The sequence below is a fragment of the Pseudophryne corroboree genome, chromosome 1 (assembly GCF_028390025.1).
Source record: "Pseudophryne corroboree isolate aPseCor3 chromosome 1, aPseCor3.hap2, whole genome shotgun sequence".
NCBI lineage: Eukaryota > Metazoa > Chordata > Amphibia > Anura > Myobatrachidae > Pseudophryne > Pseudophryne corroboree.
The window spans coordinates 222449072-222458135 of NC_086444.1; positions in this window are offsets into that span (position 1 = coordinate 222449072).

The window sequence follows — 9064 nt, forward strand, 5'->3', positions numbered from 1 at the left end:
CTGGTGGGCTGAATCCGGTACTACGATTTGTGGAAGTCTTGCCGATGAGTGGAGACTGGCACCTCTCGGGCCGGGACAGGCTTCCAGGAGCCTGGGGAAAATCGGAGCATGTGGCGCAAAAGTGTCGCGCGCGCCGCCCGACACGTGACTCTAGTAAGAACCACCTCTCCGGATGTGTAATAGGAAGCACGTGCCGGGGCCTGGGCCCTCGATTCCCAGAACCCTGTATTCACACGGTGGGCGTGGTCAGACAGAAAGCGCGGGCTTGGTACGGTGTGTGCGCCACAAACTCCGGAAGTGCTGGGTCTGCTGGTCGCAGTGAGGCAATGTACGGAACCGACGGCAGTGACAAAGACTATCTCCCCGACTCGTCAGAGTTGAGCAGCTCGGATGATAGTGGAGGGGAGGAGACGTCTTTTCACGGCAGGAAGGTTCTGGAAGTGTCCGGGGCTTGCTCCGCGGAGGCTGAACCAAGTCTCCATCCGGCCCGCGCAGTGTCGGTCCAGGTACTTACCCGAAAAGCAGATGGTTCGATTGCATGTAACAAGAAAAATTTCTGCCTGTGGTGCGAGAGGCCATTCTCAAAAATTGCGAGACATGTTCAAGCTGTCCACCACAATGAGCATGAGGTTGCAAGGGCACTCAGCTTTCCGAAGCGCTCCAGGGAAAGGACAGTGCAGCTAGACCTGATTCGCACCCGGGGAAACTTTGCCCATAATGTCGGGGTTCTCCGCGAGGGCAGCGGAGTCCTCCTACCGTGCAAGCAGCCGAAAGAAGCAACGGCTCCCCAAGATTTCATGCACTGTGTAAAATGTAAAGGGCTATTCTCCAGGAAGCACCTGTGGCGCCATGTGAAGAGGTGCCCGCTCCGCAAAAGTGTCAGCCCCAAACCTGGAAGAACCAGGGTGCAGGGTCTCTTCACTTACGCCACACCGCTCCCGAAAGATGTTGGCACTGGCCTCTGGAAGTTGCTGAGCGAAATGAATTATGATGATGTGGTACCGGTAATCAAAGGGGACCGCTGGATTATGCAGTTCGGTCAGCACCTCTATAACCGTCTGGGGTCTGATGTCAGCAAGCATGATTACATCCGTCAGAAGCTCAGAGAGGTGGGGCGGCTTCTGCTGAAGGCGATGAAGGTCACACCGTTGCGGTGTATGGAAGATTTCATTTGCCCACAGAATTTCCTGCAAGTGGTGCATGCTGTGAGGAGCCTGGCCGGTTACGATGACCGCACCAATACATATAAAATACCCTCGTTGGCTCTGAAGGTGGGACACAGCTTGCAGAAGATTTCAGCTATGGTGGAGTGTCAGGCACTGATGGAGGGCAGTGCCCTGACAGAGGAGCGTGCCCGAAACTTTCGGAAAATTTATGAGGCGAGGTGGAGCGAGCTAATCTCCACTGCTGCCCTGAAGACACTTCGAGAGATAAAATGGAATGCACCGCTGCTTCTGCCCTTCACTGATGATGTTAAGCGCTTGAACCTGTACCTCCTTGACCGTCAGAGAGAGTACATCGATGAGTTGTCCGCCCACCCTTCCAAACAGCAGTGGTCCATGTTGGCCAAAGTTACCCTCACGCAGCTGATTCTCTTCAACCGCAGGAGAGAAGGTGAGGTTTCCAAGATGCTGCTCTCCTCCTTCGATTTACGGCACACAGCCGATTTGCAGGGTGATGTGGCCCAGGCCCTGTCAGAGCTGGAGAAGGCACTCTGTCGTCACTTCTCCCGTATTGAGATTCCTGGGAAAAGAGGCAGGAAAGTCCCTGTCCTGCTATCCCCAAGCATGCAGAAAGCGATGGAGCTCCTCATAGAGAAGCGGACAGAATGTGGTGTGACCCCACACAATATCTACATGTTTGCTAGGCCAACAGCCATGTCCCATTATAGGGGATCCGACTGCATACGTCTCTACGCCCGGGAGTGTGGGGCCAAGCACCCCGAAGCATTATCTTCCACCCGCCTACGGAAGCATGTGGCTACACTTTCCAGAGTCCTCAACCTGAGCGATACAGAGATGGATCAGCTTGCTGATTTCCTTGGACATGATATTCGGGTGCATCGGCATTATTACCGCCTCCCGGAGGGTACCCTTCAACTGGCCAAGTTGAGCAAGCTGTTTCTGGCTCTCGAGCAAGGGAGAATGGCTGAATTCCGGGGCCACAATCTGGAAGAGATCTCCATTGATCCAAACGGTAGGTATCACTTGACAGTGTGGCTCCAGGGACTGACTGTCTAAGTGGGCTGGTGTGATCGGTTTCCCTGTCCTTCTCTATCCACAGAGCCGATCCAGGTGGTGAGCGATGACTCTGGGGATGAGCCAGAGAGTCAGGATACTGAGGTTCCCATGGGGCACATGGGAAAAGAAGCCGGCAGCGTGGTGTCGGCGGTGGATGGAGGTGCAGCTAAAGGTGGGTGTGACTGTCCATTCCATTTGAGATGCGTCCATGACTGGTGGTGGCGTTGCGTGGTGACTGACCTTTCTTCTCCCGCACAGGTGACAGAAGGGGTACCAAGCGCAATCCGTGGACCCCAGCAGAAGTGAAAGCTGTTGAACGTCGCATGATTCGGTTCATTCGCTCATTCAAGGTGCCGGGCAAGAATGACTGTGATGCGTGCCTAAGGGCAGAACGACAAGCGCTGAAGGCTCGGAACTGGCTCTCGGTTAAGTTTTACATTAAGAACCGAATTACTGCTGAAATGAGAAAGAACCTTTCCTGAATAAAATGTATCTGCTGCTGAATACACGTTTCCTCTATCTCTAATTAAACCCGAAAATAAATCAGTTATGTGGGTGTCCTCATTAGGCAGGTATTCCTGAATAGGTCCCCATGAGGAAGGTTCCAGACATATGTCCCGATGAGGATAGAAAAACAAGTATGTGTGTGTGTGTGTGTGTATATATATATATATATATATATATATATACTGTGTATATATATGTATACTGTGTGTATATATATATATATATATATATATATATATATATACAAATCTCTAGCTCCGGCACTCCACAGGGAACGGATAATTACCGCGCCCGGTGCCCTCCATATCACAAAATGTGCGCAAGCACTGTTGTATGCCAGTAAGCCGTCTGAAAGTGTTGTGTTCTAAACCCGAGTGCTGCCATTGGACGTGTGTGTATATATATATATATATATATATATATATACATTATATATATATACATATATATATATATATATATATATATATATATATATATACACACACACACTATGTCACACTGAATTATAATGTGAACTGAGTGATCTCTAGTCATCTACATTTCAACAATGGATCTCATCGTATCCTAGGTTAACCCCTGGTGTCCTGCTGAGTGACAAGTATAAGCATTGTTTCTTCTTACTTTCCACATTATAACAACACATTTTAGAGGCTAAACATAATTTAAAACTTCTTCTGCGTAAGTTGAAAGAAAGAGCTCAGAAATGAAATTTCTCTCCGTAACATTCTTGTATCTCTCTCACTGATTTGTTCTCACCGCACATTTGTGTCTGTTACTGTAGCAATAAAGTTGATAGAGAACCTATTGTATTATACTAATATAAAACAAATGGAGAAAGGAATGTATGAGAACCACGTCTTGGCATGAAGGCTAATAAATGAAATAATAATAATCATTTTGTACATCTCTGCTTTTGTTAATGACCGTGGTTATTTTTAAACAAAATTCATATGTGCAGACACAATTATTTTGTCTTGTTCTGTTAGTAAATGTATTTTAAATAACACTTAACAATTATTTTTTATTCTAAAAGAAACATAATATATTGTACAGCTTAGTCACAGATGTGACAAATGAGGCTGCATGTTACGCTGAGGGTTAATGATGTATCAGGCTGTGTCTATATTTATAGTGCTCAATGCTCTAGTGAGCCATTTATATGAGGTCATGGGAAACATAACCTATGGGTCTTCAGTTTGCACATTCGTGCACGCCAGAGAAGACCTGTCATATGCTGGCTGTATGTCTCTCTCTATCCACATGTATACCAATACACATACACTCAGGGGCCACTTTACTGGGTGCAACAGTCTGAATTCTGGAATGAATTCAACAAGGTACTGGGAACATTTCTTACAGATTCTCGGCCATGATGACATAAGAGCATCACACAGTTGCTTCAGCATTGTCTACTGCAAATGCTTTATACAACAGATTTCTGGTGTTTGTGGAGGTCATTGAAGTACATTGAACTCTTTAAGGGAGATGTATCAAACTTTGGAGAGAGAAAAAGTAAACTAATTGCCTAAATCAATCAGCCTCTACCTGTCATTTCAAGTACTGTGCTTTATAAAAGACAGATTGGTTGCTTTGTACAACTTCTCCACGGTATCTCTCTGAAAGTCTTGAACAGGGCCAGCTCCAGGCCTATTAGCACCCAGAGCAAGGTTTTTTTGAAGCACCACCTCCCCCTATGCGTGAGCCGAAGACATGCATGCTTCTGGGAAAGTGGGTGTGGCCTTGCAATTATATATTTCGTAATCAAACTCTAAATAAATAAATATATATATATATATATATATAATATCACCCCCCCTCTACACACACGCACACACACAATTAGCAGCCTTACACATAATGCCCACATTAGTGCTCCTTACACATAATGGCCACAGTAGTGCCAGTTACACATAATGGCCACATTAATAGCCGATTACACATACTGCCTACAGTAATGCTCCTTACACATAATGCCCACAGTTGTGCCAGTTACACATAATGCCTCCAGTATAGTGTGATACACATAATGCCCACAGTAGTGTCAGTTACACATAATGCCTACAGTATAGTGCAATACACATAATGCCCACAGAAGTACCAGTTACACATAATTCCCACAGTATAGTGCTAGATACACATAATGCCCACAGAGTGCCAGTTACACATAATGCTCAGAGTATAGTGCCAGATACACATGATGCCCACAGTAGTGCCAGTTACATGTAATGCCCACAGTATAGTGCCAGATACACATAAAGCCCCCAGTATATTGCCAGATACACAGTTAGTGATGCTCTATCTGTCTGTCCTATTTGCAGTGCAGACCTGGGGGCCCATTTATCAAAGTATATTTGCAGCTATAGCCCTGAAAACACCAAATTTTGAGGGTTAGCCACAAATATAAGGTATCTTCTGAATGTATGTAAGAGGGAATGCAGAAGGTATCGGAGATAGCTGCTGCGATCCCTCCATTGCTGCCAGCAGCCACATCCCCCATGGGTTTCTATGGGGGGTGCAATGCTGCCAAATTTATCAATACCTGGAATGCAAAGCATTCTGGATACTGGTCCCCAGGGCTACCGCCATCCTGAAGATGGCAGTAGCCCATTGTAGCCTATGGGCTACTCACTACACTTGTGGCCAGGCAGATTGTTCCCCCAGAACCCTCCCTGGAAGTGGCCTCTGTGCAGCGCGGTCATGTGTGACCACACATGCGCAAACCCCCCAGGCAGCCATCTGAGCACATTGCAGGGACAGGATCCTTTGGGAACCCCTGTCCTGTCCTGTGGGTACTGGATGTTACATCCAGATTAAGAGTTTGTATATCGCAATGTGATCCTGGGTGGTAAGATTCCACCCAGATCGCATTCAATATGTGATCAATGATAAATAAACCCCCTAGGCACTGATGGTCTGGTGGGACTCTGACCCACCAGACTTCTATCCACACATGTATGAATTACCCACTGAATGGGATAAGTAAAACAGCTCTGCAGCAGGATGATCTCTTTACCCTCCACATGATGATGAAATTACAGCAGCACTTACTTCAATATAGATGCAGGGAGAGGTGAGAGGGCAGTGGGGAACCTCCTCTGTTTGGTGTGCTACTGGCAGAGTGCCTGGACGGTTCTGATATGCTGAGCCCAGCCTGGCAGTGGATTTAGAGCCCAATGCTGGCGGTGTGTGCTCCACACCCCCAGCACGCATCGCCAACTTCAGCCGCGCCGGGTGCCCACTGTGGATGGATACCTGGCCAAGGGGAAGGAGGAGGACACCATGAGTCCCCTGGTAAGATGTCCGCGCAGCGCTGCTGTTCTCCCAGCACACATGTTGCTGGGTGCTGTCGGCCCTGCCCCCTCCTACCAAGAAAAACACTATAAATATTTTTTTTTTAAATCTCACTTCAACCCCACCAGACAGAGAGGGACCTGAACAGGAATGGTGGTGAAAAATCGGTGAGGCTGTGCCCTGAGCCAGCCCTGGACTTGAAACATCAGTAACATCAGTTATATTAGAGGCGGCGGGCACTAGGACCCCCTGTGGCTCTAACAGAAGGCATCTGTCCGGCAACTTGTGCTACTGCACATGTGCGTCAGTAAACACATAAAGCCGTTATTTTTAATGGGCTTCTAGCGGGGATATGGTTGTTTTATCAGTTGCATAACTGCTGTGGGTGTGACTGCAACGGGGCCAGAGTATGGCTTTATCCTACACCAAGCTCACCTCAGTCTGTACAGCTACCAGCAGTAGGGAGATCACCAATGGACTACATGCATGGGCGGGTGAGATCGCAGCACCACAACCAGATCCTTCGCCACAGCAGAAGGGCCTCACATGCCCGCAGTTGGCCGAGGAGTTTTCTCTAGAACATACGGCACATAGCAGCTGTTCCTGGCAGCAACGAGCACCCAATTATGCTATGTCGACGAGATGTTGCCTGACATTGGAGTTGACTGCTGGACTGATGTAAGAGTCTACAGCACGAAGAAGACTGAAGCTTTCATATGGTGAGTGCAAGTAAACTGGGGGCTGGGGGAGCATAAGGTGGATGAGGATGGAGATCACAATAACTTGAGCAATATAAGGGTGTGTGTGTGTGTGGGGGGGGGGGGGTGCTCATGGATATAGTAGTGGGGGCACCCACATTTTTTTTGCCCCTTGCCCCCACCACCCTTAATCAAGCCCTGCACTCTGGTGTTTGGAAATATGAGAACTATGATCTATGTGGAGGCACTCCAAAGGTAAATAGGAGAGATCGCAGTTAGACATGTAACAGTCAAGGGTTCAGTGTTATAATGTACCTGTTACACTTTCAATCCAAGATGACCATTGTGAAACCATTCTATCAGGATAGAGCAGTTTCACATTGGCCTTCTTGGATTCATTACAAGGCTGCCTCTTCCATGGGAGCAAGCTGAGAAATGGGGAGGAGACAACAGCAGGGTCCGATGCTGGGCTGCCCAGGTGAATAGTCTATGTCCCTAGGGGCCTTAGTATGTGTCCCAGAGGGGGTAGTATTCTATGTCCTAGAAGGCAGCAGTCTATGTTCCAGGTTGAGTCAGTAGCCTATTTACCAAGGTGTTGGTGATGGGGGGATGGTTGGTCTACTAGAGAGGGGGAAGGGTGCTAATCTATGTCCTGGGGTGGAGAGGATGTCGCACACCCTTTGCCAGTCCCCTACACATGGCTATGAAAGCAACAATCATTCATCAGTAAAATACACACTATTGTACTTTTTTTTCAGGAGTCATTTAACCTACTGTGGGAGGAAACTGGAATACCCGGAGGAAACCCATGCAAAACTGGGGAGAAAATACAAACTTCACAGAAATAGGGCCATGGTTTGAAATTAAATGATCTTAGTGCTGTGAGGCAGCAATACTGTTCACTGCACCACAGTGGTATAATTTATAAAGGTGCTTTTCATACTGTATCTCTAAGAAGTCACAAGTATTAAATCACAAATTCTATTAATTAAAATAATAATATCATATACCCCACAGTCGACTGGACAGAAAACATATTAAAAACCCACAACATATAAACTTCTATATAGCATGAGCTTTTGTATAAAACACCACTCCCTAGAAGGCTAATTCAAGGATTTGTCCATATAGCAGCAAATATTAATCACTTTAATTCTGATTATGATTAGTGATGAGCGGGTTTGGTTCCTCGGGATCCGAACCCCCCCCCCCCCCCCCCCCCCCCCCGAACTTCACCCATTTTACACGGTTCCGAGGCAGCCTCAGATCTTCCCACCTTGCTCGGTTAACCCGAGCGCGCCCGAACGTCATCATACTGCTGTCGGATTCTCGCGAGATTCGTATTCTATATAATGAGCCGCGCGTCGCTGCCATTTTCACTCGTGCATTGGAGATGATAGCGAGAGGACGTGCAGCGTTCTCTCAGTTTCTGTGTTCAGTGTGCTGCAAATATCTGTGCTCAGTGTGCTGCAACTATCTGTGCTCAGTGTGCTTGCAAAGATCTGTGCTCAGTGTGCTGAAAATATCTACGTTCTCTGCCTGAAAAACGCTCCATATCTGTGCTGCATTGTAGTATATAGTAGGAGGACAGTGCAGAATTTTGCTGACCACCAGTATAGCAGTACGGTACAGTAGTCCACTGCTCTACCTCTGTGTCGTCAAGTATACTATCCATCCATACCTGTGCTGCATTTTAGTTGTGCGCAGTATATAAAGTAGGAGGACAGTGCAAAATTTTGCTGACCACCAGTATATATATAGCAGTACGGTACAGTAGTCCACTGCTCTACCTCTGTGTCGTCAAGTATACTATGCATCCATACCTGTGCTGCATTTTAGTTGTGCGCAGTATATAGTAGGAGGGGACAGTGCAGAATGTTGCTGTGACTACCAGTATATATATAGCAGTACGGTACAGTAGTCCACTGCTCTACCTCTGTGTCATCAAGTATACTACAAAAGTTCAGTAAAATGACCCAAAAATCAAATTGAAAAGCGTCTGATGAGAAGCATAAACTTGCCAATATGCCATTTACGACACGGAGTGGCAAGGAACGGCTGAGGCCCTGACCTATGTTCATGGCTAGTGGTTCAGATTCACATGAGGATGGAAGCACTCATCCTCTCGCTAGAAAACTGCAGTGCCACTCCTAGATGGGCCAGGTGTTTGTGTCGGCCACTTGTGTCGCTTAGTTTAGTCACACAGCTACCTCATTGCACCTCTTTTTTTCTTTGCATCATGTGCTGTTTGGGGACTATTTTTTAAATCTGCCATCCTGTCTGACACTGCAGTGCCACTCCTAGATGGGCCAGGTGTTTGTGTCG